This window comes from Lithobates pipiens, unplaced genomic scaffold (genome assembly GCF_037356315.1).
Source record: "Lithobates pipiens isolate NorthernLeopardFrog02 unplaced genomic scaffold, aLitPip1_a1.2 Scaffold_19, whole genome shotgun sequence".
NCBI lineage: Eukaryota > Metazoa > Chordata > Amphibia > Anura > Ranidae > Lithobates > Lithobates pipiens.
The window spans coordinates 220,583,962-220,594,911 of NW_027507764.1; positions in this window are offsets into that span (position 1 = coordinate 220,583,962).

Genomic DNA, 10,950 nt, shown 5'->3' on the forward strand with positions numbered 1-10,950 from the left:
GAGCTGTCCACAAATCAGTGGTCAAATGTATTGTCTGACCCTCAGCTTTGGCCATTTTTTCCTTTAATAATGCAGCACACGAATGGTACAGTGCTGGAACAATCTTTCTGCTGAAAGTTGTTTGTGCAGGAATAACGTATCGTGGAGCAAGGGCATGCATCAGCTGTTTAAATGGCTCCCCTTCAATCATGCGAAAAGAGGCTCCTCCAACAGCAATGAATTGGCCAATGAGGCGGGTGATCTTGTTGGCCTGCTGTTTTGACATGCCCTTGGAGCTAAAGCCAACAAAACTATCTAGGGTGGGCTGATAATGTCCTTGGGAGGATGAGGAGCCTGATTGGGCCTGCAGTGGAACTACTGCATGTGGACGGTTTGTCCTAATTGAACCCTCTCTATGGGCTGTGCTCTGAGTCTGTGGTGTGGCTGAGGAGGTACCACCAGTACAGTCAGAGTCTGTTATGCTGCTTCCTGCTCTACCATCTTTTTCTGCCTCTGCCCGCAGTAAAGTAGAACTGTGGTGATTTCTGAGATGCAGGTTCATACCAGCGTTGGTTAAATGTCCCAACTTTTTACCCCTGCTGACTTGCTTCCCACGCAACTTGCACTTTGCAAAGAACCCGCCTTCCACTGTTTGGAAGTATTTCCACACATTGCTGCGGCGGGATGCAGCCCCTTTACCCTGATCACTAGTAGTAGTATGGGCTGATATAGCTGCAGCAGGTAGCACACCAGTGGTGGAAGCTGTTGCAGGGGTGCTGGGGAGGTCGGTGTTATCACAGGATTCTTCCTCTATAATAACAGAGGGAGAAGGGGAGTTAGCAGCAGATGAAAAAAGTGGACTGCTACCTGTCCTACTCCTCACAGAATATTCCTCTTGCACGTGCTCTACGTCATGCTGCAACTCTTGTGGGGTAAGAGTGTATAAAACGTCTGCAGTGGTTGGGGAAAGAGGAGCATCACATTCAGAATCATTCTCTTGGGACAATGATATAAAAGTCTCGCACTCTGTCTCTGCTGCTGTCTTCCTCAATTGCTTCTTTGGGGAGCTGGGCAGTGTCACTGGCTGTGTGATTGGTGGTTGTGAGTGTACAGGCAACGCCACTTGTTTTACACTAGGTTTCTTGCCTATCCCATAAAAATAAGAAGCCATGACACCTGTAGAAGCAGAAGGAAGCACTGCACTGGCAGTGGAAGCTGCAGCAGATGGTGGTCTGGCAGGAAAACTCATAGTAGAACTGGTGGTGGTGGTGGTGGCACCCACTGTTGTGGACAGCATGTTTGTGGTGGCAGAAGTGTCAGAGACACTAGTAGCAGAGACCTTGCCACTTTTTAGCAAGGCGTCCACCGCGACCGCGTCCACAACCACTACCTCTACCTACCTTCGCGTTTCCAGAACGGTACATTGCTGTTTCTGTATATATATTATATACTACTACTCGTTCGAACAGAAACTGGTGGACTGGTGATAGCGATCACTGATGATCAGACAGGTAACACAAGTCTAATAGATCCCCACACAACACAGGCAGCCTCTGAGGCTATAGCAGCAACACTAGAATCACTAAGCTTCTCACACTAACACTATAGCATCAGATTTTTAGGAAAAAGCTAAGTTCAACTGTAGCTTGCTTATGCTTGATTGCTGAATGATTCAGGAACACAAATGGACTAGCTAAGATTGACTGTCTTCTGAAATAATTCAGTGTGTCTGTCTCTCTCTGCTAGCAAATCGTAAGTGAATGTAAGTTGGCTGTACACGTGTTCTGTTAGTTTACTGCTCCTCCTCTCTGGTTACAGTCAGCCAATAACATTCATCATCATCATTTTTTTTTTTTTTTTATTTTACTTCCCCCACCCAATTCCAGTATCGTTTCTCTCTGTCGATTCTGTTCTCTCTATGTCGAATATTTACTCTCTGTCGAAGCTTTTCTATATAAATAGGACTAATAGAGGTAAACGAAACTTAGGCACATTCGACCACAGGTTCAACAGACATATGGAGTCACGTCGAATCTCCTATTCTATATCGAACGGTCACTTCGAATCTCCTATTCTATATCGAACTGTTGTAACAACAACGAAAAAAAGCATTTATTTATGTCGGATCTTTCGTTTTTCGGAATCTGCACTTTCGTTATCGTTTGTCAAAATGAAAATACCTGAAATTCGGACGAAAACGAATGCACGTCTATTGATTACATTTCAACTCCATAGTGAACTCCAGGATGACTCTCTCTGTCTCTCTCTCTCTTCTCTTCCTTCTCTCTCCCTTTCTTCTCTCCTCTTCTCTATTTATTATTTTATTTCTTGAAATGTTTATGTACAACACAAATGATATAGTAGGAGGCCCTACAATATGGTGGGTCCTGGGATTATTGCAGAAACTGCAGTCAAAATCTCCCAGAACTTTGGGTCTCCACTACCCCCTCTTATTAAAATACTTTGGCTACGGTGGGATACCACTGGTATGTTCTACCAGCTCTATGAACACATATTAAAAGGCTGTTACGTTCTGTTTGGAAAAATTAATGTCAGTATATCTATCTATAATGTCTGGCTGTATGGAACTTGGTTATTTGTTCTTTTTTCATTGATAAACATATTGAAATATAAAATACATTTGGCTGAAGGCAAAATTTTGTTCCTGGGAAAATCAAAATCTCTCGCTGACTCCCCATCTCATTTTGAGGTCCCTCTTTTCTGTCAACTGCTTCCAAGTGCAGACCCAGTGGGCCATGCATGCCCTGTGCACCTATGGGCATGCATGGCCCTGATTTGACAGTGGTACTCTAGACTATCAAGAACTCAGTTGCACCGCATACTTGGGCAGATTACTCATCCACTTGGGGAAAATGGGTTGTTTTCTGCAGGAATAGCGGTCTCTCTGACTGATTCTTCTGAGGTTACTATTTTGTCCTCTCTTCTCTGATGGAGTTGCACTTTTCTTATGCTCACATAGCTAAAAACACTGGCAGTGCTTTCATTCTTTTTTTGGTTGAAGCTCCCGGCTTGAACGCAATTCTTTACAGTGAAGCAGTCCTTGAAAAAGGATATAAATGGACACATTACGTGTAAGATGCCAGGCATCCTGTATCCAGGGTAATGTTAGCGCAATTGTGTAGTGTAACACCTGTCATTTGTGTTTTTCTTCATATGAGGATTTGGCATTTAGGACAGCCTTTGTACTGACCTTTTTGCAGCCTTAAGGATTTCTGTGCCGATTCCACATAATAAAGTAGAAATGGTGTTTGGTTTGATCAGATCCTCTTTGAGGATATCAACGAAGATCTTGATATCCTCAGCATAACCTCTTGATACAGGCCACCCAGACATAAACGCAACTTATCGTTTATGATTCTTATCCTGTTATTACTTTTATATACATTTTTTTTACAAACATTTTTTTTTTACAAATTATTACCATGATGGGGGAGTATTCAAAATACTTATCCCAACCACTTTACAAGGAAAGGATACAATAGCATATCCAAATATTAATGAAACAACATTTAGCTTCCTTAAAAAAAAAAAAAAAAAAAAAAAAAAAAAAGTTCCCCCCTCCCTTTTCCTTGCCTTCCATATTTTTTCTTATTATCTCCCTTTTTTCCTTACCCATAGCATTTTTCCTTCCACATCTCAATTTCTATACTTTTCAATAACAATTTTTATTCAAACACATGTTTTTAGATATATTTTTAGAAATAATTTTTATATATATTTTTCTTTTAATCATGTTTTCACATACACCTTTACCTCACTCCCACATGCATTTACACCAGCTTCACCCACGGTGATCTGTCCAGTGATTTGTTTCTCAATAGCTCTTTTACTGGTACAGATCCCCGTTCAATAAGTCTTCAACTCAGGAGGCTTAGTGACACACAAGGGGTTAACCTGAGTCATTCCGACAATCCCCGCCCCCATACACAACCCGATGCTTCTTATCTTCTTGGTTGCCGTATGCCGCTCCAGCTTTGACAAAGCGCAGACGCGCGAAACATGTAAGCAGGAGAGTCGGCATAGCAACGCTTCCTATCCAGCAGCCCTCCACGTGACAAACAGCCGCTCGGACAAGCGGCGTTACACGCAGTGCGGTGCGCTCCAAGCTTTCCATCACGTCAAGCGGACGCCACCTGGTGTTCAACTTTGACACACACCATCCAGCGTGCATTACACCTCTGCCCCAAAGCGAGTCGAATTAAACATCTCCCCCCCCACTCCACAGGCTCGGCACGGTGGCGCCTCAGTCCAACAGATCATCAATGAAGTGAGTGACTCTAGGAACACAGTTCCATTCATTTGCACTGGTTTTCACATACATTTTGTGTTCCCCCTTCTTTATGAGAAAAGATTGTTTATAGTTATCAGGTACAGGAAACTGGTAGCAGTGCAGACTTGTCTTTGTTCTCACTACCCCGAAGTCACAACTGAGAGACCCGAGGGGCTTTCATCACCAAACATCCGTCATTTTTTACGATTGGTGTACTTTATGCTTTCCAGATCCTGAGAGGATCAGATGTCTTTGTTTACTCTTTATATTTAATAAATGACGTTTTAAATGTTTTTTTCATATTACACTATGAGTTTCTTTGATGCGCTGTTTTTGATCGTTTATTTAAAATATTTATTAGACTATCCAAAACAGATCTGAAGAGGTCATTGGCTCTCCATTCCTGCCGACGACGATGGTAGTATTTGTCCAGTCAGGATGGTCCGCCAATACCTTTTGGTTAGCCCTTCGGGCTTGGGTCAATTACTGATACATGTGGATGGTCTCTCAAAAACAAAATAGATATTTTGTCAAGTAAGGTTTAAACTTACTTGGGTTTACAAAGACTTCAGGTTTAAAAAGTTTACATCCCATTCTTTTATCATCAGAGCTGCCTCTGAAGATGCTCTGAGGGGCGGGACTTTAGACATCAGGTCTTTGGGTAGGCTCCCACCTCCCGTATAAGCGTTTCCAAGTATATGTCTGTCCTAATCATTTTCTTTGATTTTCTCCAAGTGGTCCATGCTATGTCTGGATAATAGGGCACTCGTATATCTTTTGACGCGCAAGAGTGTGACTCAACTGAAGTATTCGGAGAACCTTTAAAATGTATCCCCTGATCACTTCACGGTAATGTGGAAGGGTATACTATACTGTACCTAACGCTTTCCAGATTATATCAAAAATTGGCCTCCTTGTATTTTGGATTGTACACCTGGGAGGAAATGATTTTGGGAAATTGAGGACTTGCTGTTTAAAATTATAGAATAAGCGTCCTCCAGCTTGGACGTGGCCCTACTGGAACTGGCAGAGCCATCCCTTAAGTGACGCACTCAGACTCCACAAGTGAGAACAGAGACCTAATCTAGCCATCTGAGGTGGGGGGGGGGGGGGGGATAATCTCTCAGTTACCCATAATATTTTTCTTAGGTATCAGAGGCGGAGCGTGAGAGGTGGTGTTGGATGCGAGATTCCAGGTATGCTCCAGTTATCAGTCTTCCTTTTTTCCTGCTCCCTATACTTTTTCTTACTTTTACCTCTACCTACTCTGGTCCCCTGACCAATGGTTGCTTATTTGTTTATATATCTGGTGGTGAGGGGACCGGCAAGCTGGAGAGCTCGTTACCATGAGACAGCCCGGCTTACCCGGGGGTTGGCATAGTTTTGCCAACATGGAGCAATCACTCTACCTTAGGATGGCCCTGGTACAGGTGGTGTGCAGAGTAAGGTCAGTTGGAGGCCCATAGTTGCGCCCCCTCCCCCCCCTTCCCTTGCACTCCACCCAAACCACAAACTACTTGTTTGGAAAGCTGATTTGTCCACTCCCACACTACAACTCCTTTTAAGGAGACATGTAAAAATGTAGAAAAATGGCGCAGTTGGAGTTCACTCCCTGTAAGGGAGGGTACCCCACCGCCCTGCTACATGATTGCTAAGCCTTTCACACTTCTAGTGGTGCTACCTATTCTAATTAGGTTGTTTAGGTTTTATACTTTGAAATATCATTTGCTTATGCCAATGGCACTGCTTATTGAGATGTAACGCCTTGTCTTTCACAAATAAAGATTTTACACATGTAATTTTTTCCGAGATTGTCACCCGTTTGTCTTGTCTTCACTCTCCGCAATGCCTTGCTATGGATAAGATTAGGAAGACGATAAAAATAGTGTTCTAGAAGTTCTTGCCTCCTCTTGATGGTTTTTTCATATAGACTTGGAGAGCGGGATTGGTGGATTGTATCGCCAGGACAGGGATTCATTTATAGGCTGTGGGACTGGAAATCTTCAACTTAGGTTTTCAAACATGTGTTGAAATGGCCACAGGTATGGGATAGGCCAGTCCTGTTCATTGCATGAGGACCGGCTGGTGGGCATGGTTTTTCTCCTTCTATGCTGGAGTTCTGATAACTGAGCAAAGAAGTTGGCGAATTTGTCTGTTTTTACAATGATTTATGTTGTTATTGGTAGATCAATAAAGTATCACAGCCATTTCATGCCATCTCCTGTGTAGTGTTTTTATTATTAGTATTAATGGTGTTTATGGGTAGTGGGGGTTTTGCGGCCTGCAGTCTCAGAGGGGCACAATCCTTTGGACCCACTGTCATGAGACTGTGGCTATTCTACCCCTTCCTTTTTCCTTCATTCTCAAATAGACATTGCAGGTATATTTTGTTTGCAGTATTGTGTTCCTTTAACCACTTCAGCCCCGGAAGGTTTTTACCCCCTTAATGATCAGAGCACTTCTTACGATTCAGCACTGCGATTCGATTTAACTGGGAATTGTGTGACGGTGTACCCAAACACAATTGACATCCTTTTTTTTTCCCCCAAAATTGAGCTCTCTTTTGGTGCCATTTGATCATCTGTGTTTTTGTTTATTTTGCGCTATAAATAAATAAAAATTAATATTTTGTAATAAATATCCCCATTTTTTTAAATTTTTTTTAAAAGCAATTTTTTTCTCAGTTTAGGCCTACATATATTCTTCTACATATTTTGGTAATAAAATTGGAATATGCGTATATTGATTGGTTTGTGCAAAAGTTATAGCGTCTACAAAATAGGGGATAGATCTGTGGCATTTTATTTTTCTTACTAGTAATGGCGGCAATTTTTATCGTGTCTGCAATATTATGGCGGACACATCTTAAACTTTAGACACATTTTTAGAACGATTAACAATTATACAGCGACCAGTGCTATAAAAATGTGCTGATTACTGTTTAACTGTCACTGGCAGGGAAAGGGTTAACACTAGGGGGCGATCAAGGGGTTAACTGTGTTCCCTGTGTGTTCTAACTGTAGTGGGAGGGGATGACAGATCGTGGTTCCTAGCTATTAGGAACTCACGGTCTCTCCTCACAGAACAGGGATTTGTGCGTTTACACCTGGCCACGAGCATCAGCACCCCTTTTCTATCCCACTAAATGAGCCGACGTATAGCTACAACGGCTTGTGGGAATGTGCCGACCTGCCGCAGTATAATAATGACGGCGGCTGGTCAGCAAGCGGTTAAATAAATCAAGTTGGATGCAGAGAGCACTATATTTGTTCCTTTATTCCATATATCTGTGGAGTTCTGTTAATCTCTATAAGGAAAATAAGGATGAGTGGAGCGCATCAGTGTTGTCTGTGTTTTTGACTGAAGGGACAGTCTTTCACTGACCCTGTATGGGTTAGCATTTGACCGGGCTGTTCACACTAGGGTACATGCAATGAGGTTGGGTTTGTGGCAGAACATGTCAACAGACCAAAAATTTGTGCGAACACGTGAATCCCGTTAAAGTCTATGGTACTCAAAGTGAAAAATTATAAGTGCTAATCTTAAAGGCTAATATGCAAGTTATTCTCATAAAAAGTATTTGGGGACCCGGGTCCTGCCCCAGGGAACATGAATCAATGCAAAAAAAAAAAAAAAAAAAAAAAAAAAAGTTTTAAAAACTGAGGTTTTCAGGAGCAGTGATTTTAATAATGCTTAAAAATTAAATTAAGGCGTGGGGCCCCCAGGCCTTATATACTCTGAACAGCAGTATACAGGTGGTCCCCGGGTTAAACAAGTTAGGGACTGTAGGTTTGTCGTCAAGTTGAGTCTGTTTGTAATTTGGAACAGGTACATGGTTTAGGAGATATCCCTGTATTTGAATGTGCCGACGTCATCGTCCTGTGTAAATCCCAGTTGAAGTCACAGGAAGTGACGTAACGCGTAGGATACGGAGACCGGAAGTGGCGCTTGCAACCTGAGCGGTTCGCTTGAATTGTTTTTGCTGCTAGTATTGCCTGACTCACCCCATTTGTTTGTGAGTATTTTAACCTTTAAATAAAATAGTGACAGTTTTTAAACTTGCTACACTATAGTTGCACTTATATTTGTTCTTTGAGCCATACTGGAGTATATTGATGGAATTGACATGGACGGAGCTCTGAGAGTGGTTCCCTGAAGTTCCCCCTTGCCCCCCCCCCCCCCTCTGACCCCTGGTGTATCTTCGAGGCGGCTACATATACGCTATATTTTATATAGCGGGGAGGTAATTTCCTAGTGTGTACACCAACACGTGGATTCACCTGTGTGGAAGAAGATTGGTTATGCACTTTATAAGCACGGAGTCACTTTATACTTATATTTTATATTTTCACTGGACTGTGTTCACTCAGTTTGCCCATTATGGGTGTCCTAATTATTTTTTGTTTATTATATACACTTAGCATTTTTTATGCATATTCGTTTCACAATTAGACCATTATGTGTGTTGAAATTTTGTTTTATATATGCACTCAGCACTTTTTGATACTAAATGTGTTCTATAGGCACAAGATGCACTTAGCACTTTGATATGCAATCTTATGTTTATTGTTTATATACAGCTCAATGCATATGAGCACTTTAGAGGTTATACCATTTCCCACGCTGTGTTTGGGTAATTCCATTTTTTTATTAGTTTTATTTTTCTGGGATGGTTCTAAGCTGTCCAAGTTAGCAACAAGTTAGCGCAACACTACTCCCCTTCTTTTCGGTCTAAATACATGAGCAGGTGTCTCATGAAAGTGTTTGCGGCATCCAGCTAATCTGAGTATTGCCCCCCAGTTCCATATAAAGCGCGGGAGCCCATCTAATATTTAAAAAGTGAAATATTCCTTTAAATATCGTGCCAGGGGTGTCTATAGTATGCCTGTAAAGTGGCACTTTTTTCCCTTTGTTTATAACAGTCCCTTCACAAAATGAAATTTCTAAAAAGGAATAAAAAAGTTATTTAAAACTGCTTGCAGCTGTAATTTAATGTTGCGCGCCCCCCCCCCCCCCCAGCCCCTTTGGGTCTGGTATGGATATTAATGTGAACCCTGCACAAAAATAAATAAAAAAGCGTGGGGCCCCTAGGCCCTATATACTATGAACAGCAGCAGTATAAATACGGCCCCCGGGTTACAAACAAAATAGGGACTGTAGGCTTGTTCTTAAGTTGAATCTGTTTGTAATTTGGAACAGGTAGATTTTGTAAGACCCCTCTCACACTGGGGCGGTGGGTGCACTGGCGGTAAAACACCGCTATTTTTAGCAGTGTGCAAGGGATCTTAGTGTAGCTCCAACCAAAAAAGCTATTTTAAGCTTTCTGGATAACATAAGGAAGGGTTATCACTCCTGTAACATTTGTTTTGATGTCTGTGCCCCTATTCAAAAGATTTCACCTCACTTTCTCTCCCAATGACAATTGGATTTTGAAAATTTTGGGTTGTTGTATAAACAAGGATTGGTGATAAAGCATCAGCGGAGACACCTTTTGCCCCATAACTCTTACAGGAGAGAATTTCCCTTCCGATGGGTAAATTTCCTCTCACTTCCTGTTGTCTCCCTGCATTTGTAAGTAGGAGTCGTTTTTTTTTAAAAATAGGGGACCGCCTGTATATACTATACGGCCTGCCCTATACACTCCGAGTAAAATTGGGCCCTAGGTGTTGGTGGTACCAGAACACCGTAAGCCCTCACAGTTACTCTTGGTGGGTGCTGGAAAGGGCCCTGATGTGAATTATATCAAGAACTGTAATTACATACCCCTGTTAAACAGGGGTATAAAAATTGGGCCTTAGGCAGTGGTGGCACAAGATTGTAAAGCCTTGCATATACTGTTGAGCACAGGAACAAGCCCTGCTGTGAAATATTAGATCAAAAATTGTAAAAATTACGTGCCCCTGTTGAACAGGGGCAGAAAAATTGGGCCTTAGGCAGAGGTGCCCTGAACTGAAAATATTCATAGAAGCTATCATCATTAAGATTGAGGAGGAATAGGATAGCCACTCAGCATAATAGGATGTTTCATCCTCTGCGAAGGCTGGAGAAGTTCTACAACCTTACCCTTGTAACATGGATCAAGAAGGGTTGCCAGTCAGTAATGATCCCACTCCTTGATACGACAAATCCTAGGGTACTTTTGCAAGCTTTGCAGGATCAGGGAGGCAATGCAGCGTAGGTTTGCAGAGGCATTAGATCCTGAGTCCTCTGATTTACTAAGGATCACATGATCCTCAACCACCTCCTCCCAGCCACGGACAACTCCATGGGTTTCTGGGGACTGAAAATAATCCCATGAAGACTGCTGCTGATGCAGTGTGTTATCCTCCACCTCCATGCTGACACAATTCTCCTCCTTCCTGTGTAATCGGCGGGCCTGCAGAAATACTAGTATCTGGATAAAGAGGCCTTGAGAGGTAAGGAATTCGTCCTCTTCCTCCCACTGTTCTGCCTCAAGTGCCCTGTCCATTATTCCGTGAAGCATGTGCTCCAACAGGAAGACTAGAGGGACAGTATCACTGATGCATGCACTGTCACTGCTCACCATACTTGTGGCCTCCTCAAATGGTGACAGGACAGTGCATGCATCCTTGATCAGTAGCCATAAAAAAAAAATTACAATAAAAAAAAAAAAAAACACACACAAGCTGATCCTGTCCTGGTGCCATACTAACACAGGT